Below are 27,084 nucleotides of genomic sequence, written 5' to 3' on the forward strand. Positions count from 1 at the left end.
GCCAATGAAATTGGCAACATCTCATGCCATATCATCTCTCATGTTCTTCTTAATGCCAACCAAAGAGTCTTTGTGCAGTTGAGGTCTGGACAAAATGACTATCAAGGGTGAATTACAGGTGTAAAGATCAGCGTGATGATTACCTGTATAGGGTGGTTACAGGTCACCTTCTCAAGCTTTGCCCTGGTGATGCTGAAGAGGTTAGTGAGTGTTCTGAAAGATTGTATGTAGATGAGTCTGAGGTCCTTTGGGAACACAGCTAGCCATTCTGCAGGCTCTGACCTGACATTTAACTTTTCTTCTCTAAAGGCCAGTGTTTCTCAGATGCTGCATCTGAACTATTCTTTTTCTTGTTCTAGAGCTTCTTAGTGCTCTGTGTTTTCTTCTTTTCTTTGAGGAGTTTCTAGCAAGATTCCAGAGGGTTGTCCTATCTTCCCTCCAACAGTTGCCCCAAAGTCTCAGGGCATTGTTTTGCAGGAGACTCTTAACTTCTGTAGGAAGCACTCACCTGGCCTAGAGATGTTGCATTGTGGTGATTTTAGGACTTGAGGTCTACCTTCTTCCTGGCTCCTCAACCTCTGGACATCATCAACCTCCGGACCTCATCAGCCTTCGTGGCCTCCATTCCCTTAAGGCACCAGTTCCTGTGTTCAGCTCCTGCTTCTGCCAGTGGCAGTAGGAAGAAGGGGGACAGCAATGTGGTGTATCAGACAAGTTTAAGCTTTCAAATTGTACTTGCAAACTTGACAAAGCACTTTATAATCTCCATATAAAACCAAGTTTAAAGCAAAGACTCTATTCTCATCTTCAAAGCTGAATCACAACCAATTACTTTTATTTTATTTTCAAATTTTTAATTTACATTCTAGTTACTTAGTATATGGTGCAATACTGGTTTCAGGAGTAGAATTCAGACAAAGCACTTTATAATCTCCATATAAAACCAAGTTTAAAGCAAAGACTCTATTCTCATCTTCAAAGCTGAATCACAACCAATTACTTTTATTTTATTTTCAAATTTTTAATTTACATTCTAGTTACTTAGTATATGGTGCAATACTGGTTTCAGGAGTAGAATTCAGTGATTCATCACTTACATACAATACCCAGTACTCATTACAAGTGCCCTCCTAATGCCCATAACCCATTTAGCTCATCACCCACCCACCCACCTCCCTCCATCAGTTTTTTCCATATCTTTAAGTCTCTTATGGTTTGTTTCTCTTTCTTTTTTTCTCCTTCCCATATGTTCATCTGTTGTGTTTCTTAAATTCCACATATGAGTGGGGCGCCTGGGTGGCTCAGTCGGTTAAGTGTCCGACTTCGGCTCAGGTCATGATCTCATGGTCCATGAGTTCGAGCCCCACGTCGGGCTCTGTGCTGACAGCTCAGAGCCTGGAGCCTGCTTCAGATTCTGTGTCTCCCTCTCTCTCTGACCCTCCCCCGTTCATGCTCTGTCTCTGTCTCAAAAATAAATAAAACATTAGAAAAAATTAAAAAAAAAATTCCACATATGAGTGAAATCATATGGTATTTGTCTTTCTCTAACTCACTTATTTCACTTAGCAAAATACACTCTAGCTCCATCTACATCACTGCAAGTGGTAAGATTTCATTATTTTAGATGGCTGAGTCATATTTCACCTTCATTATATGCATGTATTTCATTATATGTATGTATGTGTGTTTGTATTCATATACACACACATACCACATCTTCTTTATCCATTCATCAGTTGATGGACAGTTGGGCTCAATCTCATGAAGCATGAGATCATGACCTGAGCTGAAATCAAGAGTCGGGCGCTTGACCAACTCAGCCACCCAGGCACCCCCTTTTATTTTACTGTTTATTTTATTTGGGGTCTTTTGGGGTTCCATACAAATTTGAGGATTGTTTGTTCTAGCTCTGTGAACAATGCTGGTGGTATTTTGATAGGGATTACATTAAATGTGTAGATTGCTTTGGGTAGTATGGACATTTTAACAATGTTTGTTCTTCCAATCCATGAGTATGGAATGCTTTTCCATTTCTTTGTGTCCTCTTCAATTTCTTCCATTATTGTTCTATAGTTTTCAGAGCACAGATCTTTTACCTCTTTCGTTAGGTTTATTCCTAGGTATCTTATTGCAATTGTCTGGGTGCAATTGCAAATGGGATCAATCCCTTTTCTGCTGCCTCACTACTGGTGTACAGAAATGCAACAGATTTCTATATGTTGATTTTATATTTTGCAACTTTGCTGAATTCATGTAATTAGTCCTAGCAATTTTTTGCTGGAGTCTTTTGGGTTTTCTACATACAGTATCATGTCATCTGCAAATAAATTACTTTCATTTCAAACAATAAATTCATCTTTTGCAGTATCCAGGATACCTCACTAATCCATTTCAGGTTTTCAGTATAGTACAGATCTGTCTACATTTGTAAACAAAAGACTTAGCTGCAAGAGAAATGAAGAAAAGAACTAGGCCTGCAGTTTGGAGTTACATTCAAAAATCATTAAGCCAGAATTCATTTTAAACAAGTTTCTGCTAGATAGTATGGGTTCGGTGTGATTACTAGTTCTGGGAACCCATTATGAAACAAATAAAAGTTAAACATTGCCCTGGAAAATTGATACAGTGAGTTGAATTCATTTATCTATTCAACAGCAAATAGGGCTCAATTTTGGCAGGAAGAGTAGGATATCTGGGGAGAGGATGTTATCCCAAGGATGTAGGTGAGAACACATTATGTTAAGAAAAGTAAAAGGTACAGAGATGGAATCTTACACAATTATTCAGAGTGTGGCAGACTTATGTTATGTCAATTTAGCTCAGCTGGAACTGAATTTCACAAAATCCCCTTGCCTGCCTAGTTTCTGGTTGGCATGAAGTAGCAGCCACACTCCTTTTGCATGCAGAAGGTGAAGGCAGGCAATGAGGCTCCTGGTAGCTTACGCACGCTTGTGTAACCAGCTGCTTGCTGGCTTCCCACCTGGGGGTAGCACCCCCTCCTCTGGGTCCTGCACCTCCGGCCAGATCCTCATTTGGCTTCTCTGGCTCCTGGGCTAGGTGCAGATTTAGTTCCATAATGAAGGTCACTAGCTTCCTCCCATTATCCATGTGGCGGGAGGAGAGGCAGGAAGAGACTGCCATGGATGTTAAAAGCCTGCCCTCATGGGCTCCAGTCACCTCAGCTTTGTAGGTTCCTGTTCCTCCTCTCTTCCCTTCACATCTGATCTCCTTTTCAACTGCCTGCCTTGTGGATTTCCACCAGATCCAGAAGGGAACATCTTATATAATAGTTTAACCATATCCCACAACTGTGTAAGGCCTAGTCACCATTATAGATCCCTTATTTATAATATAATCCCTATTTAAAATATAGATCCTTATTTTGGAGGTTTTGTGTTTCTCTGATCACAGTCTTGGTTAAACACAGGGTGATATTATTAGAATGAAGAAAATTGGGAAGATCATTGGATAAATCATCTATAATTTCTCAGAAGAAAGGCAATGACTTTGACTAAGCTCTTGTTGGCATAAAGTTCTCCACGGTGCTCAACAAGGTAAACCAATGTTTTTTAAGACCTTCAGTATCTTCATATAACTTTATACATGTTATTAAAGTTGTTAGTCACACACTGTTATTTTTTTTATTTTTATTTTTTAATTTTTTTTAGTGTTTATTTATTTTTGAGAGACAGAGAGAGACAGCATGAGCGGGAGAGGGCAGAGAGAGAGAGAGACAGGGAGACCCAGAATATGAAGCAGGCTCCAGGCTCTGAGCTGTCAGCCCAGAGCCCGATGTGGGCTTGAACTCACAGACGCGAGATCATGACTTGAGCCGAAGTCGGACGCTCAACCGACTGAGCCACCCAGGCGCCCCACACACTTTTAGATCATACACAATAGATTATATTTATGTGTATTTATGGCTAACATTTCAAATATATCCAGTGTTTGACATTATCTAGGTGATACCGCCATTCTTAGTAGCTGATGTTCAATATTTAAGATTCTGCTTTGTATACCACTCTTGATGTGTATTTGTATCTGTGACCTGACTTTTTTCTCAAAATAATTCTGAGAGGTCAGAAAAGAGCCAGTAAGAAGTTGGGGTTTGGCACAGAAGAAGAGGACAAACATTTCCGAAGCCCATGCTGTCACATTTGCACTTTATAATTTCAATTAATTTTCACAAACCTTTCTGGTCAGTTTCTTACTCCTATTTTGAAGTTGGGCACTGAGAATCAGAGAATAAAGTGTCTTGTTCAACATCTCACACCCAACAAAAAACTGCTTTTCCTTAAAAGTGAGTGAAACCATAACCGTACCAATGGAAAAATTGGAATAACCTTTAGAACCCGAAAACTTTCAGGTGCTATGCATCAATAAAAGTAGGAAGATAAGAAGCAAACAGAACCATATAACAAGGATTCAGTATTTGACATGTGGGCACAGCAACAAAAAACAGTGATAAACATTTTCATCTCTTGATAATAAAAGCTTTGCTGGTAGTAAACTATTTACAGTATACTTAATACATCAGAAAGCTGTTACATTTTTAATATGTAAAATGAATAAAATGGAAAACAAATGCCCAAGCTAGAGTTAAACACTAGGCCACAAAACTTCCAAGTGTCATCTAATGACTAGGGAGGAAGTGTGTATTTTAATGAAAAAAATCCCCAACGTATAACACCTAGAATTTTCATTTCAGCAATTGTCCCTTTAATATTGAGACCCTTTGTCTATTCCAGAGGGGTAATGGCAGGTAGAATTTTACCTGAAATCCCCTTAAGTTTCCAGTTCTCATGGTTACTTCCTCCTCAAATTTCTTTCAACACTAATCAATGGCACCTCGTTACAATCTCAGTGAAAGTTTGAACAAAAGGACCCATTTCCCAATGGTTGTAAAAATAAATGGAACATGAGGGGAAGTTACACTTTATACCGAAGTAGAGTCACAGAATTGTAGTGGCATTGAAGATTGATTCCCTATCTTTTACAAGTGACTTAACTGAAAATAAGAGAGTTTTAGTCATTAAATTCAAAAGTGAGTTCAGGTTTATGGACACACTAAACGTACACAATTTTGTGAGGAATTTTTTTAAAAAATAAAATCAAAATACAAAATTACATATAGGACTTTGGGTGTGGCTCATGAAAATGAGGGTTTAACATTCCAACCAGATCTGAATGAGGTGAAATCCAACTTGAAAAAGCAAAAGCCAAAAGTGTTCAACAAGCTGGTACCTGGAAGTGCACGGAAGCAGAGGGGCATCAGGAACAACTGGAACCAGAAACATGAACCTCACTGGGATTGTTTCTGTCTCTGTTTCTCTCCATAGGTAGGCCTTATTCCCTCTCACTGTAAACCAGCACTCTTCAGAAGCAGGCAAATATGGCTACTGATAGTTCTTAAATTACATATCACAAAGTTTCAACCACTGAGATGCCAAGAGGCTCTCTGGGCCAAATCCAATGCTAGAGAAGGACCTTAGTTGATCTGGTTGGGTCCAAGTTAACTGCTGTCAGTGGAGCTGAGTCTTATAAAAACATGGAGATAACCACAGGCTCACACTCAGCATAGAAAAGAATCTGTGCCAAGAAGAATCTGGAAAGACAAAACAACCCTCCATAAATTATTTGCTCAATGCTGAATAGCTAATAAGAAGTATATTCAGAATCATAAACTAAGGGTTCATTTCTAGAACATTTTTTTCTCTAAATATTACAGCAGATACTAAAAAAATTAATTTTCCTGGCTCATAATTTTTGTTTTCTTGGCATAGAAAATTATCAGAATACACAAACCAAAATAAGACCCAACAAAAATAAGCTTAATTTTTTCATTCAAAGGCAATTTAGAGTTCCTCTGAATGAGCATTATACACATTGATTCTCATTTAGAGACTTATTAAGAAAACACGGCATTTGGGTTAAGCATGTATTATCTATTAACTTATACTAGAAACTTCCTTCTTTCTGCTATTCTGATGTAATTTGTTTACTTATTATCTCTTTATCATAGATATAGAATAGATGAAAAAGTGCTAATTGGCTGTGCTCTGTGATAAATGAAAGATTCTTGCACAGTGCTTTGATATGTAAATAGCATAACTACAAGTTTATTAAAGCCACATTTTTTTAGAACAAATAGCATATTGCTAAACATTTCAGACTAAAAATTTCCTGCATAAGGAAGTCGCTATTGATTTATATTTCCTAGTTAAGTAATTCTCTATCGATTTATATTTCTTTGCCTGAAACAAAGTGCCTCAATCATTGGAAAAATTAAAAGGAGGAGAATTGAAAATGGGAAATTTTGACACAATATATTACAATAGAAAGAAAACCCCAGGCCTTTCCTTTTCTTTCTTTAACTAACCTTTAGCAGCATCTTTTTATTTTAATTTTTAAATTAATAAATTTCCATTGTTCTTGATTAGTTCCAAGAATTCTTCTCTACCTGGAAACATGACGTATGTTGAAGGCAATCCTGGAAAGGATTTGTAATAGTGCCTAAACCATGCCACTACGCTTAAGATGAGAAAAGATGGAGCTTGAAAATAAGTAATGGATTTCAGCGTTCAGCTCTTTCCTACCAGTGAGACTTTCTCTGGATTAGACTCAGCCTTACAGTCTGGTGAGGCATGGCCAAGGCTACATCTGTTGTACTGTGTGCTGTTAGGCAAGAGCAAAAAGTCTCAATTCAGAAGCTGGAGAAAAGAGTAGGATACTAAAACCAAGGGTAGCAGACGCCAAACCAAACTGAAGGCCTATGAATTATCTTCTAGATGAGTAAGAGAGCAACATCTGTTCATACTCATAAATCAAATCCTGCCCAGCAGGCTCAGGGCATGGGGTTCCTTCCACAGAAGCACAGGATGGGACACATGAAGAGAATGGATGACAGTGTGATCCTTCACACTGATGTGCCATAGAGCAACAGTAAATAAGGTGTCCAGGAAACAGGGGCCCACAGAACTGTGAGCCAGTCAGAAACCAGAACTGAGTTCATACTACCTGGTAAATTCTATTGGCACAAGATAGGGAGCCAATTTAAAAGCAAAGCCACAAATGTGCAAGTTTGCCAGATTCTTTAAAATACAATTATAATCACTGATCAAGGGACGGATTTAACATAAACAACCTGGAGAAGACTCGTGATCATATTTGAACATTTTAAATTTCACCTACCTACACAATAGCATTACCTTCAGGATGTTGTCTTTTAATAAAAAGCCTTTTCCTCCCTCTCACACTTAGAAGAATATGTTGTTTGTCATTTGTGCATATTGTATCTTTGTTTTTTCTTGAATTGCTCCATTTTCTTTTCTGATATCATACTAAGTGATCATGATTTAGAATAATATGACAGATGTGTTTAGTGTGGCAGAAAGTCTCCATTTTTCACTCGCAGTTTACTTTTCACCTATCTCAGCCTTAACCTGCGCCCAAGAAGAATGACCTCCACCAACTGGGGCTCCTGAGCTCTCTTGCCCTCTGGCTTCCAGTTGGGTTTGGCCATTAAGAAGTACAGACATGAAGAGCACCTGGGTGGCTCAGTCAGTTAATTAAGCATCCAACTTCAGCTTAGGTCATGATCTCATGGTTGGTGAATTTGATCCCCATTTTGGGCTCCTGCTATCGGCCTGTCAGTGCAGAGCCCACTTTGGATCTTCTCTCCCCCTCTCTTGGTCCCTTCCCCACTTGTGCTTTCCCAAAAATAAACATTTACAAAAAGAAGAAGAAGAAGAAGAAGAAGAAGAAGAAGAAGAAGAAGAAGAAGAAGGAGGAGGAGAAGAAGAAGGAGAAGAAGAAGAAGAAGAAGAAGAAGAAGAAGAAGAAGAAGAAGAAGAAGAAGAAGAAGAAGAAAAAGAAGAAAAAGGAGGAGGAGGAGGAGGAGGAGGGGAGGAGAAGGAGGAGGAGAAGGAGGAGAAGGAGAAGGAGAGAATTAAGATCAGATAATAAGAGAAGAGATAGGTAGGAGTATTTTACTCTTACTCTCTTCCAACCAGACAGTAGTTTAGCAGGGGTTGTGTTCCTCTTAAGTGAGTATCTCAGATGGCCCCTGTCAGATGGCTGCAGCTTTCTCCAGATTCCAGAGGTAGTCTCTTTGACCTTGTTTGTGTCATCTTGATGGTGGGAGTAGCTTCCTGTCACTGCTAGTCTTAGAGGGCTTTGCTACCCTTTTTGAATCACTTAACCTTGCGACACCTTGGTACAGATGCTCTTTATTATATTTTCTTAAATTATTCTTATATGTGTAACATCTCCTTTTCTTATAGAACTCTCATTAATATAGTTAGCAAAGAAATATCATTTACAGGGCACCTGGGTGGTTCAGTTGTTTGAGCGTCCAACTCTTGATTCTGGCTTGGGTCATCATCCCAGGGTCATGGGATCGACCCCCACAGCAGGCTACACTGAGTGTGGAGCCTGTTTGAGATTCTCTTTCCCTTTACCCCTCTCCTGCTGGCACGTGCTCTCTCTCTCTCAAATAAATAAATAAAAATTTTAAGAAGTATCATGTACCACAATACCCAATCTGAAGAAGCATCAATCTATTACAAGCAAAGTCAATGCAAAGTACAACGACAATCATCCCACAGATGAGAGGGAAGATTTCCAGAAAGCAGTATGGTGTAGTGGAGGAGTACCTTGTTTTTCATACCAGGGTTCAAATTCTGGTTCTGCCTCTTGCTAGATCCACGAACTAGAACAAATCTTTTAGTTTCTCAAAATCTGTTTTTCTTAATAAGACGAGACTAATAATAACATCTCTCTCATAAATTTGTTGCTAAGATTCAACAAGATAATTTGGTTTAATTTCGTAGTATGACATTGGCATTAAGACTGATAGCCTGGCAGCTATGATGGAAGCCATGTTTTTAAAATGATGCTTCCGGGGATGAGACATCAACTGAGAAGTATAATCTAAACACTTAAAGGATGACTTATAGTGTCCTATGCTAAGAAACATCCATAGCGCTACTTTACTCAGTTTATTAACTGCTACCAAACAATAATATGCAACATCCTGGATTACCATCTAGTCTCAAATCCGATAAAATTCCCAGCCTTGAAAATCCCCTTCCTCTATGCTCAAAAGATACAGCCTAGAGGTGAATATGTTAAAGATGGTGGCAATGATGAGATCTCTTACTGAGATTAATTACTGACATTCATTCTTACTGAGACTAACTATATGATAGTGCTCACTATTCTAAGAATTTGATACATTTTAAATCTTTCAAGCCTCATAACAGGTAACGTATATCATTATTTTCTCATTTTACAGGAAGAGCAATTGAGGCAAAGATTAAATAACCTGCCCATGGTCACATCTAGTAACTGGCAGAAAGGAAGTTTGAACCCTGGAGCCGAGGCTTCAACACTCATGTGCTAAAGCACCCAGCTATACTGCCTCACCCGGCAATTTCTACCCCATTTTTTGATGCTATGGACATCTGGGTTCCATCTTCAGGAATACAAACATTTAACTTAGAATTATAACACCACTGACAAATTTTTGTCAAGCAAGCACTTTGCAGAGCAAATATCATTAGGCCAGTTTAATTTATTATTGAATTTTCTATTCAGCACAGTTAAAACATTTTTATGTTTACTTTATTGAAATTATATTCATCAGGATCTTTTTTCTGTAAACTGTACACTGAACATCTGATTTATTGGTCAGTCATTTTGTCCATATAAAATGTGACTGATTATAGCTCCTACCCAGAGTACTTTTCTTTTATGGTTATTATAATAGAGCTTCAACAGACCCACATCTAATTTACATGAATTCAATCAGCTTGGCCAAAAATTAAAATAAATCTAAGAGTTTCTGTGATTTCCCAAATCCACCTCCAAGGGATTTTTATACATGAAAAGGTTTCATACGTGGTGAGGATAGAAGTGAGTAGTGATTCCTCCAAGAAGAAATTAAGGAATTAACTTGGGGTGGGAAGAGGAGGGTGTTGATGAGAAACAGCTTATTAACGTAATCTCAAAATATCTCCCTACAAATCACAATTTGCAAAAGCTATAATTTGCTATACAGTGGAGAAATAAACAACACCTCAACCAGCTGATGGAAATTAGCCTCATGAATATAGGACAGGCATGACGTGCCTACATGATAGCCTAAGAAGGACAGGCAGCACTTAATTTAGCAATCCTGCCAAAAAATACATAACCAGAATCACATTATGGGGAGACACTAGGTAAACCGCCTTCAAAGGCAGTTTGTAAAACCACTGGCCTTTATTCTTCAAAATTATCAAGGTCCCGAAAGACAAAATAGGGTAAGGAGCCATTCCAAATTAAATAAGAATGATAACTAAGTGCAATACATGATCATAGTCTAGCTTCTGGAGAAAAACTGCTGCGAATGACATAATGGGGATAATCGACAAAACTGGAAATGAACTAGGGACGCCTGGGTGGCTCAGTCGGTTAAGCGTCCAACTTTGGCTCAGGTCATGATCTCACAGTTTGTGGGTTTGAGCCCCGCGTCCGGCTCTGTGCTGACAGCTCTGAGCCTGGAGCCTGGAGCCTGCTTTGGATTCTGTGTGTGTGTCTCTCTCTCTGCCCCTCCCCTGATCTCTCTCTCTCTCAAAAATAAATGAGGATTAAAAAAAGAAGAAGCGCTCAATTGAGGTGAAAGGTGGTTTTCTGATTTTAAAATTCATATCAGATTTTGGGGTGCGTGGGTGGCTCAGTCGGTTGAGCCTCTGACTTCGGCTCAGGTCACGATCTCATGGCTTGTGAGTTCAAGCCCTGCGTTGGGCTCTGTGCTGACAGCTCAGGGCCTGGAGCCTCCTTCGGATTCTGTCTCCCTCTCTCTCTGTTCTTCCCCTGCTCTCACTCTGTCTCTCACTTTCTCAAAAATAAATAAAGATTAAAAAAATTTTTTTTAACAATTTAGATCTGCAAAAACTGATCTCGAAAAAGTGGACTTTCTAGAAATGCACTGAAGTAACACCTTCTAAGAACTGGTTTTAAGTACTCTAAAATGAGTTGAAAATCATGTAGAGTAAAAATGACCCTGGAAAATCTCTAAATTGCCCATAAATGTAGAGTACACACATTTTTGGTAAATAGCCCTGTACAGTAATATGTATGTACAACTGGATAATGTATACAATATGCAATTTCATGGAAGGACTGTAATCAGCAGGTAAATAATTCAAGTATTTTGCAACACTTCCACAATTTTGTGAAAATTCCAAATTACAAGTTCTAGCATTATCATTATGTTCTACATTCAATTTTAACAGTTCTTCCAGTTTTGGTCACTGTTTCTTGAAGACCTTTCGTAATCCTTTTTTTGTTTTAAAGCTTTATCTTGGAATAATTTCTGATTTAGAGACAAGTTTCATGAAATTATAAAGAATATCTGTATTCCCCTTCTACAGATTCACTAATTTTGACTATTTTGCCACATTTGCTTTTTAATTCTCTCACTGTGTGTGTGTGTGTGTGTGCACACACACACACACAGTTTTTGCAGACCCATTTGAGAGTAGATTGAATACCTCAATGACTTTTTGTCACTTAATACTTCAGTGTGTATTTCTCAAGAACAAGAGTATTTTCTTCCATAACCACAGTCTAGCTATCAAATTTAGGAAATTTAACATGGCTGTGCTTATTATTTATATAATGTATAGTCCATTTCCAATTTTTCAATATGTTTTTACTTTATTTATTTTGAGAGAGAGAGAGCATGGGAGGGGCAGAAAGAGAGGGAGAGAGAGGATCCCAACAGGCTCCACGAGGTCGGCGCAGAGCCCAATATGGGGCTTGAGCTCACAAACTGTGACATCATGACCTGAGCCGAAGTCGGACACTTAACCGACTGAGCCACCCAGGCGCCCCTGCAGGTCTAAATTTTTAAGGATGCAGCTTATAACTGCACTTAGGGGTTTGCGTTGATTTTTATTTCTGGTCAGTGTGCTGGATATTCTCCTTTTCTTCTCCACATCCGTATCTCACCCTTTGCCACCCTGCCCTGAATCTAGGGCACCCAGAGCTTCCACACTCTCTGGTTTCCAGTTGAATGTGAATTTGGAGAACCATCAGCAGGAGACCAGAGAGTGAGAGCTGAGTGACACTATTATTTCCCCTAGCCTTGCCCTGACCTGGTCAATAAAGGCTGCATTCCCCTACTCTAGAGTCCCCAGCTCCCACTGGCCAGCTTTTGTTCCAGTTTGCAGTAACAGCTCTGTCAAATGCTGGGTCTCCAAAAATATTATCAAAAGTATCTGTGATAAAGCAAAGCTGAGTTTGTTGCTTCTCACAGGAAGGCAGATCACTACCTTGACAGTCTTAGCAGAAACTTGCAAGGGGAAAAGAAAAGTCAGGATATATATGTGGTCTTGAAGGTCTGGTTCAAGGTAGCTTTTCCAATGGGAGTGCTTGCCTAGGACTGGGCAAAGCTCATGATATAATAGTTTAGGATGGGTGGATATAGCAAGAGAGGGTCTCCAGGTGAGTTAAAGGAAAACAACTGCTTGATAAGCTTGGTTGAGCTGTTATCCTGAGTAGTGGATATTTACTCAAATGAGGATACGTTAAGCAGTATAGTATGAAGATGAATGGACGTTCAGAAAGTTCCTAAAACAAGCAATAAAGTTATCTGAAACTTCATCTTCCTGGGCATGAGTTGCCTGAAATAGCAAAGTCATGTCAATGTAGACTGTATGCCCCATGGGTGTAGGTAGTTTCTGTTCTCAGCCCTCATCCTTTTAGGTCTAGGGATGGTGATGGCTCTTCACTGTGAGTTGCTGCAGGGTTGGTCCTTCATCACCCAGTGGTTGGTTTTCCTTTCCTGCCCTCACTTTTGTCAATAATCTATTAAAATTTTTGCAGTTACTCTATTTGAATGTGCCATCTGTCTCCTATTAGTAAGTACCCTAACTGAGGAAGATAATTATGAGTTAGGTAAACATTTATTCATTTGTATATATTATTAACTCAGCAACTCACACAGTATTGCTCTATTTCCCAGTATTAATCGTGTCGCCAGTCCAAATCAGTATCATTGTGTATGGTTTGTTCACTGAAGGTGCAGTAAAATGTAAATTGCGAAGTCAAAAGACCCTGATTTGTGCCTAGATCTATTTGAGCCCACCTACAGAAGTGGTCTCATTGACCTTTTGCACTCATCCTGACAAAGGACGGGAGATACTTAAGCTGCTCTAGCCAATTACTGGGGATTTAGGACCTGCAGGACCTAGCCCTGCCCTTCTGCCCTGATTTTGAAAACTGTACTTCATTCTGCTTCTCTCTGGGTCCCCATCTCCATCATGATAAACTACACACTGACTCAAAACTGCTTTATTCTTGGCAGTCCTAGCTGCCAGGAACTGGAGACCTGACCATAGTTCCAAGTGCAAGGGTGGCTGCCAGCTGACTGCCTTGCCGGTTGCCTGTGAACAGTCCGCGAATTCCTCTCTCTAGACACCTCCTGGGCGGGGGGAGGGTATATGTTTGTTTTTAAACCCCCAATGCCACTGCCCACCCACACTACCTGCCCTACTGCTAAACTCTTGGGTATGGTATCTGTCCTCTAAGTATCTAACAGAGAAAATGGAATCAAGGGTTGTATGCCAACTCCCCCCATAATACACTCACAAAAGCTCGAAAGAAACGAAATCTTTAAAAGAAACTAAGCAAAGAACATAAATGCATATCTAAACACATTCCCTGAATATGTGGGAACTCTCCAGTCCTTCTCCTCCCTAGGAATATTACCGTCATCTTTAATATACACACCTTGCAGACGTCTGGAAGTGCTGCACTGAATTATTTAGTATGATTTAGCATGGCCATTTGTTCTGTGTTAGACCTGTTTGGAATGAAATGAAGGAAAGGACTTTAGACAGACACAGAGGAGCACAATCAAACTTGCTAATCATAGGTAAATCACACTAGGTTTCATTCATCACTTTTTGCTTTCATGCCAGGAACTATTTCAGCTTAGTTATAGTATGCACATTATATTCATTTCAAGGAGATACAAAAACCCATATAATACATATCTCAGTACTTACAGAAATAAAAGTGAACTCTACACAAAAGCCTGTGTCACATGCAATTGCACTGACACTTTAAAAAGAAACGGATAGTGTTTTCCTAAAGGACATGTTATGAATATCCAGTGTATGAGTAGGAAATATGAAATTTCCCTTTGGACTTTATATTGGACTGAGACAGCCAAGAAATTATAAAACTGGAGTCATTTCAGGAACTTTGTGGACCTCTTATGTAATGCATTACAAGGGACAGCCTTCCAGCTGAGAATATGCTTAATTTGTATTGCATAAATTATACACTATACAGCCTGATACAGTACTTAAAAGCTTTGACTTTCAAGTTAAACAAACCTGGGTTTGAATGCCAGCTCACTAGCTCTGAGAGCTTCTGCAAATTATTTTATTTCATTAAGCCTTGCTTACTTCAACTAAAAATGGGGATAATGTTAGCACCTACTCATAAGGTAATTGGAAGAATTAAATGAAATAATGCACACATACACAAAAACAAAGCATCGTGTCTAGCACATAGTAAGCACTTAACAACACTGTGTCATTCATGTTGCTGTTTTAATATCGAACCTGTACTGGGGTATGGCCAGTTTTTACATTTAACCATACCATCTCCTTTTGGATGAAACCCAGTAAATAACACTTCGCTAACTTCTTCCTGTACCACCAGTTGATAACATCCAATGGTCCATTAGGGATTTTTCATGCGGAAGTTACAGTTGCACATCAAAGTTGCTGTGTCTGAAGTCAAGCTTATCATCTTCTACCTAAAAGGAGTCCTCCTGATTTACCAACTTCTGTTAAACTGGAAAAATCCCTTTGTTCTCAAAGATGGCGAGAGTCATAAATTTGACCTGATTCAATTAAAGGCTAAGAAAATTGGAAAATAGAACCATGTATACATAGATTATCTGGATATCACCACCAGTCATCATATTTATATCATGACTGTAATCCCTAAAATGAGAAGGAAAAAAAATGAACAGGTTTTCAAAAGGTCAATCCAATTTGGAAAAAAAAATTTTTTGGATCAATATTTAAATTTAAGACTCTTAGTAATTTTTTCCAGGTCTGAGTTATAAAAACAATGAAAATTCTTTATTTCTATAGTACCTTGAAGTTTACCAAGATTTTTCACATATCTTAACTCTTCAAATAGAGCTATTATTCTTGTTTTACATATAATAACACAGAGATGATACTTTAGATTGGATTATGAGGACAGTGCCATGCCACTTATAACATGGCAGAAGCAGACCTAAGGGAGGGACCAACGATGCAGCTCTTCAAAAGGAGAGCATTCCAGAGAGAGGGAGCGGCAGGTGCAAAGGCCCTGAGACAGAAGCATGCTTACTGTAGAGAGGAACTAGCAAGGTGGATCATGGGGCTGGAGCAGAGGTAGCCAGGAGCCCTATAATGTAGGGCCTTGTAGGCAGCGGGAAAAGCCTTAGAATCTTTACTGTGATCACCCAAAAGCTCTTAGCTACAAAGTGAAAGTTCGGAGGCATGACTTTGAGTCTTCCAGTTCGAAATCTGAGATGGTGACCCGTAAAAAGGGCTTTCTAGGTAAGCAGATAAGATCCTGGATGGCATCTTTAATTATTACCACAAAACTCCACCATTTTATGTCCTCTACCACACCAGCCTCCAGCATAACTTGTATCTGTCTCATTCAAACTCTCCTATGAAACCAGTTCACATTCTCAGACATTTTTCTTTTCTCTCCTTTTGCTCAAATCTGTTCATGAGAATGTACGAGCCAAGACAGTGATCACAGAAGAGATGATCCTTCTTGTGTTTTCTGCTTCAGCTACTTGTCAAAATTTAATTTTAATCCAAACTCTGTCACACTTTCTAGTTGTGACATAAGACAAGTCATTTTAATTTCGTTGTTTTTCTCTTTCTGCAAAACAAAGATTCTGATTCTATTGATATTTTCAAAAGCTACTTTATCCCAGAAAAATGAGGTAATGAATGTATACTGTTTAGGTCTCTCTTCCAGAAGGATGATATGTCAGCAAGTATTCATTAAGCAAGTCTATGTTCCCAGCCTGTGCGAGGCTCCATGGAGCATAAAAAGAAGTAAACTGCCTGAGCCCTGACTACAGAGAACTCAAAATTCTCTTCAGGAAAAGAATAAGTCTCCATAAGCAACGACTAGGGCCTAAGGGTTTTAAAATTAAGAGAGGGATTTTGCCAGGTCTCTTAGGCTCTACTGCTTAACGGGACCATTGAATTCAGTTGGCATCTGACTGGCCTTAGGCTTCTTTGAATTAATAGGAAGCTTTGGTCCTCACATCCCCCTTCAAGGTTTAGTATAAGCTCTCTGTTGAAAAAGAAAATCATATTGGGCCTTACAAATAGAAAAAGATGTCAAGGTCATTTAGTCTTTTCAAGGAGATCAGGAACATAATGCATTTATGTTCTGTTCAACAAGGCAGACAGAGTGGCTGTTTTCTAGTGATTTCTGAGAAGACCCCTCTACCCACCACCATCCTTAACTTTGCTCACTGGCCCAACCTAAAATGCCTATAATTTCTACTTTTTGAATCAGTTTTTTGGAATAAATACATTCTGCATATTGAAAATCCTTGTTAGAATGCAGGCAAATTACTCAGAAGAAGTAACCCGTTAACTGATTAGCATGGATTAATATATCATTTCATACCAAGGAGAAAGGCCTGAGGAGACTATAAATATGAAACGTTTTGGAAAAAGAAGTAATGTCTGAGAGAACTGGAATAAAGAAACCCAGGATCAGAGACCTTGAGACTTTCATGGACCAAGATCAAAATACCTATCATCTGGGTACAGTGCTCAGAAGAGAAAAGGAACGTGAAGGTCAGATAAGAGCACGTAAGACCAACTCAGGCAACTCCCCAATGTGGTCTGGGTTGCTCTGGTGTTCTAGACTGAGACAGAACAACAGAAGTGACCTCAGAGATACCCTGTTTCATCCACTTATCGGTAGAGAAAATACCATCTGGGACATTTGGGACATTTGAGTGACTTACTCAAATCAATTCAATAAGTAAGTGACAGAATGAAAATTAGAAATCTAGATTCATGACTCCCCACTTGTTTTGCAAAGTTAAAAAAAAAAGTGGCTCTCAAGATTAGGATCTTTGGTTAGGGTTTTTCCAGATCCTATTTTCAAGGCTTTCAGTCTCTGAATTAAAGGTTCTTTTATTTTGGCTATTCTGAATGTTTGTTCAAGAAAAAGCTATTAGACAGGGCTTAAACTGGGATTAGTATGTAAAGAAACTTAAATCCTTGGTAGAATATATCTCAAAATTCAGAAGTAGAAAAGTTCTCCTGGATCAGAGGTTGGTGCAATAGATAGACACATTTCCTCTTTTCTTCCCACACTCTCATCTTAAAAATAATACCAGACAGTACTAGACATCAAAGACAGCCAGCTGAGACAGGAGGAAGTGACTGTTCAAACAGGGAGGGATTCAGCAAGGTAAGTCCCTAACAAATAAGCCCTGGTGATAAATGACACAAAGCCATCACCCAACTAACTAATCAACGTATCCAAAAACATATGGATCTAGCCCGCAAACACCAACGTTCCTGATAATGTTGGTAATTGATTAAGTTTTGTACACAAATAGTGTTTGATAAAAATAACTAAAAAACAAAACATGCCCTTCCTATTTTTTCAGCTAAAGGGAAGACATCATGGTACAATGAAAAGAAAATAATGTTTGAATTGCATAGATATGCTTTTTTTATTCCTGGTTCCAGGATACGAGAAAGAGTATCATAAACAGAAGTGTGAAAAGGAAAATATGAATTTTATTTGTTTTGCATATCTATCCGGTATCTGTATCGTTTAGGGATCATATCGCACCTTGGTTAAAGTCAATGTTTAGGAGTTAAGAAGACCTGAACTCAATACTCTTTATTGACCATGTGAACATGAGCAAGCTATTAATCTTACTTCTCCTGAAACAGTAATAATAAAAACCAATTTACAGAATTGTCATGAGGATTGACATTGGGAAAAAAAATCACGTGTAAAGCACCTAGTGTAATGCCTAGCATAAAGTAAGCACTTGACAAAAATATATTCTCTTTCCTTCAGGTGCCCTTATAAGAAAAGCAATTATCATAAGGGAAGGGAAACAAAAATAATATAAAACCAGGGAGGGGGACAAAACAGAAGAGACTCATAAATATGGAGAACAAACTGAGGGTTGCTGGAGGGGTTGTGGGAGGGGAGATGGGCTCAATGGGTAAGGGGCATTAAGGAATCTACCCCTGAAATCATTGTTGCACTATATGCTAACTAATTGGGATGTAAATTTTAAAAAATAAAAAATAAAATTAAAAAAAGAAAAGCAATTATCTATATAAAGTAATTTAAGAAATATTGTCCATATATTGAGTTATTTACACTTTGAAGATTTCTTAGTCCTTGAAAATAGCACCAAGAAGAGCAGCATAAGATAAAAAAATTGGGACGTATTCAATTTAAGAGCGATGAAATAAAAATGTTGAATTCCTGTGTGGGAACACGTGTTACAAGCAAAGTCTAAGATCAACAACAGACTGGAAGAAAATATTTGCAATGCAAGAGTTAGTGGTTCTATTTTTGTTAAGAGCTCCTATTAATCAAAAATACAAATGTCAATGGAAAAATAGTCGAAATATTTGAATAGACAACTTACCAAAACTCTACAAATTTTCACTAGACATATAAAACAACATGCTCAACTCTATTAATAAGAAAAGAAATACAAAATACAAAATAAAACAAAGAGATAGTATTTTGCTTACCAGATTAGCAAAATTAAATAGATCGATAATATTCAGATCAGCAGACTTAAAAGTCAAAGAGAAGGTAATATTTTTAGAGGAAAATACGGTATTAGCTATAAAAGATTTATATGCTTATACTCTTTGACCCAGAAATACACTAGAGAAAGAATTATGAGCATAACCAATGATAAGTGTACAAGATATTGGCTGCACTATTATTTGAAATATCCAAATCACTGGAAACAGCTGCAAGTAACAGTAAAATATTTCTAAGTGGCTAAAAAATAAGAAAGTTTTATTATCTCATGTGCCAAAAGACATGAAAGATTATCCTGAGTGTGGGTTAATTTACTGACTCAGGGATGTCATGAAGAACAATGGTTACTACCATCTTTTCCCTCTGCTTGGCATGTAAACTTTGTTCTCACAATAACTGCACTTACCAACATACGGTGCCACAAATCCAGGCTTTATACCAACTGGAACAAAAGATTAATAGCCATCTTTTTGTAATCTATGGAAATGTCTTTTGAAGAAACTTTGTGTTTAGACATCCTCTTATTCTCCTTTGGCCAGAATCATACCACATATCCATTTCTAAGCAAATGCCTAGCTAGCAAAGAGAATGTGATTCTCTTACTTGATTTAAGAAAGAACATGGCTTCCTAGATGTCAAGTGGGTCACCAAAACTACTTCTGGGACCTCCTTTAAAAGAACAGGACAGGGGCGCCTGGGTGGCGCAGTCGGTTAAGCGTCCGACTTCAGCCAGGTCACGATCTCGCGGTCCGTGAGTTCGAGACCCGCATCGGGCTCTGGGCGGATGGCTCAGAGCCTGGAGCCTGTTTCCGATTCTGTGTCTCCCTCTCTCTCTGCCCCTCCCCCGTTCATGCTCTGTCTCTCTCTGTCCCAAAAATAAATAAACGTTGAAAAAAAAATTAAAAAAAAAAAAAAGAACAGGACAAATAATGGTAGGGAAATATTCTATACTTTGATTGAAAAAACTGGATACACAGTTCGTTCCCTCTGTTGAGTGAGATTGAGAGGTAAATGAGTCAGAACAGGAAAGGTTATGTTGTGATAACAGATAGACCCTGAATTTCAAAAGGTTAATGCGATAACAATGTAGGTTTCCTTTCATTCAAGTCATAGTCTTATTCGAGTTGCCTGGCTCTCCTTGACAGCTCATCTTCCAAGTGTCATAGGGATCTAGATTTCTTCTAACTTGTAGTTCTACTTGATCTCAAACACATCACTGCCAAATTTATTGCAGAAGTTAAAGAGAGTATGAAGACTCCACAGGGATTTCATAGCCAGCCTTGGGAGTGGGTTACATTACTTCTACTGACCCCCCATTGGTCAGAACACACAGTCCTTCCCCTAACTGCAAGAGAGGCTGGGAAAGGTAGTTTGTGTGCTCAGAAAAGGAAAGCAAGATTCCAGTTGCATTATATAAAGCTTTGTCTCCATCAGAGGGGATTTTTTAAAAAAATGACTTTTTTTGCCACTGTGGAAAATAGTATAGAGATTCTTCAAAAAATAATAGAACTAACCTATGATCCAGTAATTGCACTACTGGGTATTTATCCAAAGAATGCAAAAACACTAATTCAAAGGGATACATGCACCTCTATGTTTACTGCAGCATTGTTTACAATGGCCAAGATACAGAAGCAGCCCAAGTGTCCACTGATAGATGAATAAGAAGATGTGATAAAATATATATATATATATATCACATATATATATGTATGTGATAATATATATATATATCACATATATATATATATGTATGTGATATATATATATATGTGGAATATTATTCAGCCATAAAAAGAATGAAATTTAGCCATTTGCAACAACATGGATGGAGTTGGAGAGTATTATACTAAGTGAAATAAGTCAGAGAAAGACAAATACCATATGATCTCACTCATATGTGGAATTTAAGAAACAAAACAAGTAAGCAAAAGAAAAAAAAAGAGAGAGAAGCAAACCAAGAAACAGACTGTTAACTATAGACAATAGAGAGGAGGTGAGGGGGGATGGGTGAAATAGGTGATAGGGATTAAGGAGTGCACTTATCATGATGAAAAAAATAAAATCAATTGAAATAAAAGTTAAGATGGTAAATTTTATATTATGTGTATTTTACAATAAAAACAACCCCCCCCCCAAAGATTTTTCTTCTTTACTTCACACATTTATCCTAAGCATTCAGAAAGTTATGTATAAATTATAACACTTATGTATAAAAAGGTGGGGGAAAAGTCCCTGGTCATTCCTGAGAAGTAATTTTGCCTGGTTTTGATCATATTTAATTCCATTTTCCTTGTATTAAAATCCTTTTTCTTTTTTTTATTCATCCTGGGGACTTTGATATAGAAGAAAATTCTAGTGGAGAGTCTGTAGGTTATGGATTCACCTTAGAGCATCCTAAAAGATCAAGGATTCACAATCTGGGAGGTAAAGAAAGTCAGGGCATTCTAGACAGAAGTCTCAGGAACACACAGGGATACACAGGAATTGGCCTTACTACTTTTTGGGGAGGCTGTTTGTATTTTTATTTACTTCTTTTTTAATTTTATTTCTTATTATGGCAAAATACACAACATAAAAGTTACTATTGTACACTTCTTAAGTGTACAATTCAGTGGCATTAAGAATATTTACAATCTTGGGGCACCTGGGTGGCTCAGTCGGTTGGGTGGCTGACTTCAGTTCAGGTTGTGATCTTACAGTCCATGAATTCGAGCCCTGTGTCGGGCTCTGTGCTGACAGCTCAGAGAGAGCCTGGAGCCTGCTTCAGATTCTGTCTCCCTCTCTCTCTCTGCCTCTCCCCAACTCTCACTCTGTCTCTCTCTCAAAAATAAAATAAAAACATTAAAAAAATTTTTAAAAAGAATATTTACAATGTTGTACAGCTGTCACCACTATTTAGTTACAGAAATTTTCACCACCCTACAAGGAAACCCCATATTCAATAAGCAATCATTTCCCATTTCCCTCTTCCCTCAGCCTTTCATAACCACTAATCTGTTTTCTATCTCTCTATCTCTACAGATTTTGCCTTTTCTGGATAATTCATATAACAGCAATCATACAATATGTGGCCTTTTGTGTCGGGCTTCTTAGATGATTTAGCATGAGTCAGTTATGTGACCATCTTCTGGTTTATCTGAAACCAGTCCTATTTAGAATAGGGACTTTACAAAAACATTTATTTTTCTCTACACAAAGAAGAAGAGTCACAGAGTAGTTGGAAGAGGTAAACGTATAAATAGGAAATTATAATAACATGTGGTAAATGCAATGACAGAAATTTGCATGGAGTGTTTGGGAGGAATGCAATTGTCCCAAACTGGGTAGCCTCAAAGGCATGTTATAGAGGTGACACCAGGTTTTTGTATTAATGGATTAAGAGATGTTAATAAAGCAAAGTGGTCTTAGGGAAAAGAAAGGAAAGCCATGTGAGGTGTGTATATGTATATATGTGTATATATATATGTATACATGTATATGTATATGTGTATGTATGTGTGTGTGTGTGTATGTATATTGAAAAAGACACCTTAAAACACTTTAAGCAAATGGGCAGCTCAACAGTCTGCTAAGTGAACTGTAACTCAGAGGCAAGGCCACGGAACATTCGGGGTTAGAAGGACAGTGCCACTGGAAGAATTCACTGTCACAAACCTCCAAGTCATCATCACGATCATTGGGGCCAGCCTTTCACTCAACTCAGATCTCACCTCTCTCAAAATCTTCAGTCACACTTGTTAATTCACACACATTTTAATACTTGAGTCTTCTTTGGCTCATTATCTTCTTCATTCACATTTTACTTCTGGCTGCCACAAGCAGATACTATCTCCTTCAAGGCACAGGCACATGGGAGACATTGCCTTGAATCATAATGGAGTATCACTACCTCTTACATGCAGTGTAAAATCAAGCAATCAGAAAGATGGTGAGGTAGGAATCTTTTATTTCTTTGAAGAAAAAATAAATGAATAATGCGATAAGTCTTAGCGTAGGCTGGGATGAGGATTAGTAACAAAACTAAGCAATTATGAGCAATGCTTGTGTCAGGACTCATATGGTTTCTTGCCTGTGCTACACACACTTTTCCTTTGGTAACTTCAACCTACCTATACTTCATTTCCTGTAGCTTTGCTTCTTCTGTCCATCAAGGCTTTTCCCATTCTCAAGCCAAAGCGTGCAAATGTGAGCCCAGCTCCAAGAACTCCCCAGAAACTAATGGACAACCTTTCTCGCCACCACTTTTGGGATGATTCAGCATCATTATAGTTGCTTTTAAGATTCAAGCTTTGGGGAGGGCTACATTAACCCAATGACTCGAGATCACATGCAATGTCTCTTGACTATTCTGGTTCTAGTTTATTCCAAGCCTCCGGAGAACATGTAGAGTTGTGTTCAATGCTAGAGAAATGGTCCCACTAGGCATAAGGTTTCCACCATAAGGTGCTCTGTACCTTTACTAGCAACTCTTGCAAAAATTAAAAACTGCTTCTATCTCAACCTCCTTTCATGACCCTAAACCCAAGTCAAGAATTTCTCTGTTCTTTAGTCAAATTCATATCTACTGGGGATAAAAAAATACAAAAAAGAGGGGCGCCTGGGTGGCTCAGTCGGCTAAGCGTCCGACTTCAGCTCAGGTCATGATCTCGCGGTCTGTGAGTTCGAGCCCCGCGTCGGGCTCTGTGCTGACCGCTCAGAGCCTGGAGCCTGTTTCAGATTCTGTGTCTCCCTCTCTCTCTGACCATCCCCCGTTCATGCTCTGTCTCTCTCTGTCTCAAAAATAAATAAATGTTAAAAAAATTTTTTAAAAAATACAAAAAAGAAAAGTCATTGCTCTATGTACACTTTACATTGGGGTCATTTTCACTGTTGTACACAAGATGATCCTGAAAGATCCACCTTTTTAAAAGAATTAACAATCATCCTCAGCACATGGCACCCAACTCCTTTCAAGCTGAATTTTAAGATAAAGGAAACAAAGTAAGACCTAGACTTTCTTCTGAGGAACAAAGAAATGCAGAAGAGCCATATTCTTGGAGAAGTAGAAAAACAGGCAGGAAGGAATGTGGAATCTTACCACAAATAATAGATTCAGGTAGTTCAAGGATAATATTTTCTTTTAAAAATATTCATTATACTTGCCTGGAGAACTGAAAACCATTGTTCTTTGGCCAAAGAAATCAGAGGAAGAATGTTGGATTTCATACAAACCATTTCCCTATGCACATAATACTAGATAACCAAAATAAACATTAAAAAATACCCATCGTATTTTAGGCACTCAGAGAAGGTAATGTGTAAGGAGTCCTGCTCCTTCCTATAGCTGAAAAAGGGAAAATGCGTGAAAAAAAACCCCGACATTTGGATTTTATATTCTTATTAGGGGCTGGAAGGAAGAGGTTTTGGGCAGTGATATGCACGTTACTTGCAACTGCCACAAACAGAAGGCACAAAATATTGGGTACTATGGCAGGTAAAGAACTGGCTTTGGAGTTGGGCACACCCCGGCTTGAATCCAGACCCTCCTATTCACTTTCTCACTTGACTTCAGGCAAGCTTCTTTTTTTAATTTTTTTCTAAAGTTTATACATTTATTTTGAGAGCGAGAAAGAGGTGAGCAGGGGAGGGGCAAAGAGAGAGGGAGACAGAGAATCCCAAGCAGGTTCCATGCTGTCAGTGTGGAGCCCAACACGGGGTTCAATCCCATGAACTGTGAAATCATGATCTGAGCTGAAGTGGGACGCTTAATCGACTGAGCCACAGGTGTCCCTCTAAGAAATTCTTTTTCTTTTTTAATGTTTATTTATTTTTGAGAGAGTGAGAGAGAGAGAGAGACAGAGCGAGAGTGGGGGAGGGTCAGGGAGACACAGAATCGGAAGCAGGCTCCAGGCTCTGAGCTGTCAGCACAGAGCCCGACCCTGGGCTTGAAGTCACAAACTGCGAGATCATGACCTGAGCCGAAGTCAGACACTTAACCGACTGAGCCACCCAGGTGCTCCCTCTAAGACAATTTTAAGCACAGGAAAGTCACTTACTCCCCAAGACTGGCATTCCACTTCGAGAAAACTTTCCAGGGGTCAGCAAACTATTTTCAGTAGAGGAGCAGACACTAAATACTTTTGGCTTTGTGGGCCATATACGGTCTCCATCGCTGCTGCTGCTGCTTCCTTAATAACCCTCTGATACTATAAAAACTATTCTTCACTCAAAATCTGTTATGCATTGAATGTCTGTGTCTCCCCAAAATGTATATGTTAAAATCCTAACCTCCAATGCAATAGTATTTGGAGATGGGGCCTTTGGGAGGCAGTTAGGTTGTGAGGGTGGAGCCCTAATGAATGGCATTAGTCATTAGTGCCCTTAGAAGAGAAGGCATGAGAAAGCTTGCTGCTTTTCTCTCCCTCAGCCATGGGAGGATACAAGAGGGAGATGGCCATCTATAAACCAGGAAGTGGGTCCTTACCAGACACCAGGTCAGTCACCACCTTCATCTTGGACTTTCCAGGCACCCGAAGTGGGACAAATAAATGTTTATTGTTTAAGATGCCCCACCTGTGGTATTCTGTTATAGCCACCCAAGCCAGGACACAGCCCATATGAAAACAGGCCACGAAAACAGTATGGAGGTTCCTCAAAAAATTAAAAGTAGAACTACCATATGATCCAGGAATTCCACCTCTGGGAATATATCCGAAGGAAATATAAACACTAACTGCAAAAGATATCTGTACCCACGTTCATAGCAACACTGTTTACAATAGCCAAGACATGGTAACAAGTTTCTATGGATGAATGAATGGATAAAGAAGTTGAGGTGTATATATATGTGTGTGTGTGTGTGTGTGTATATATATATGCACATATATATGTATATATATGTATATATATATATATATGCACATATATATGTATATATATGTATATATATATATATATATATATATATATATATATGCAATAGAATATTATTCAGCCACTAAAAAAAAAGGATGTCCTACCATTTGCAACAATATGGATAAGGTTCAAAGGTATTGTGCTAAATGAAGTAAGTCAGACAGAGGAAGGCAAGCAAATACTGTATGATCTCACTTATATGTACAACCTAAATACACACACACATACCTACACACACCAAACCCATAGAAAAAGAGATCAGATTTGTGGTTATCAGAGGAAGACAGAGGAAAGGAGGAAAACAGAGGAAGGTGGTCAAAAGGTACAAACTTCTGGCTATAAGTAAGTACTAGGGATGTAATGTACAAGACGATGATTATAGATAGTGCTGCTGCAATATATCTAGGAAAAATTGTAAAGAAACTAGATCTAAGAGTTCTCTTCACATGGAGAATTTTTTTCTTTTCTTTTTATGGTCTCGTTTTGAGATGATGGATGTTAACTAAACCTATTAGGGTCATCATTTCACAATATGTGTGAATCAAACACTCATGCTATACACCTTAAATTTATATAGTCATGTATGTCAATTATTTCTCAGTAAAAATGGAGACAAAAAACCCCTAAAGAGGCCCTGGGCAAAATCCCACTTGTCATAGCTTGCCAGCTCCTGTTCTAAAATGTGATGATTCTTAAAAAAATAAAAAAGTAAAATAAATAAAAATTAAAAATAATTAAACGTGATGATTCTTCTCTGTATTAAGCCAAAATACCCCCTCAATATGTCCTTCCCTTAGCTCTGGTTCAGTATTAGCAAATATAATAGAATCTATCCTTGATCTTCCATTTAGCTCACTCTATCAACTCTATGGGATATGTACTATGATTATCCCACTTTACAGGCAGGAAGGTCTTGTCAGGAGTGGGGATTCGGGATACGAAACATAAAGTTTCAAGAAACTCTTTCCACCCTGAGGTCCTACTTGTGCCCCCCAGAGAACACAAAGGCATCAGAGTTCTCTTTTGGCAGTTCTTGAAACAGCTGTCAAACTCACAAAATACTTCCTTCTACATGTTAAACATTGTCTGCTTTCCTGCTGCTTAAATAATATAGTTTTAAATCTCCCTATGGTGATCATTTCCTTTAAGTAAGGTCTTTTTCTTTTTTTTTAACGTTTTTTTATTTTTTTTATTTTTGAGACAGAGAGAGACAGAGCATGAACAGGGGAGGGGCAGAGAGAGAGGGAGACACAGAATCGGAAGCAGGCTCCAGGCTCCGAGCCATCAGCCCAGAGCCCGACGCGGGGCTCGAACTCACGGACCGCGAGATCG

At 38.5% G+C, this 27,084-nt stretch overlaps 1 long non-coding RNA gene across 6 annotated transcripts in view; it reads right to left on the reverse strand.

Moving 5' to 3' along the window:
- The window catches only part of LOC147571878 (uncharacterized), a 256,853-nt gene that overhangs the window by 41,549 nt on the left and 188,220 nt on the right, over positions 1-27,084 (reverse strand). For 4 of the 6 annotated variants that reach the window (XR_015247017.1, XR_015247021.1, XR_015247018.1 and 1 more), the window contains 3 exons: positions 13,780-13,852; positions 5,245-5,605; positions 509-663 (listed from right to left, as the gene is read on the reverse strand). This is a non-coding gene — a long non-coding RNA (uncharacterized LOC147571878). The remainder of the gene's footprint in view (positions 1-508; positions 664-5,244; positions 5,606-13,779; positions 13,853-27,084) is intronic. The other 2 variants (XR_015247020.1, XR_015247022.1) reach the window with 2 other exon arrangements.

The sequence above is a fragment of the Puma concolor genome, chromosome F2 (genome assembly GCF_028749965.1).
Source record: "Puma concolor isolate L17-30 chromosome F2, mPumCon1.1.hap2, whole genome shotgun sequence".
Taxonomy (NCBI): Eukaryota; Metazoa; Chordata; class Mammalia; order Carnivora; family Felidae; genus Puma; species Puma concolor.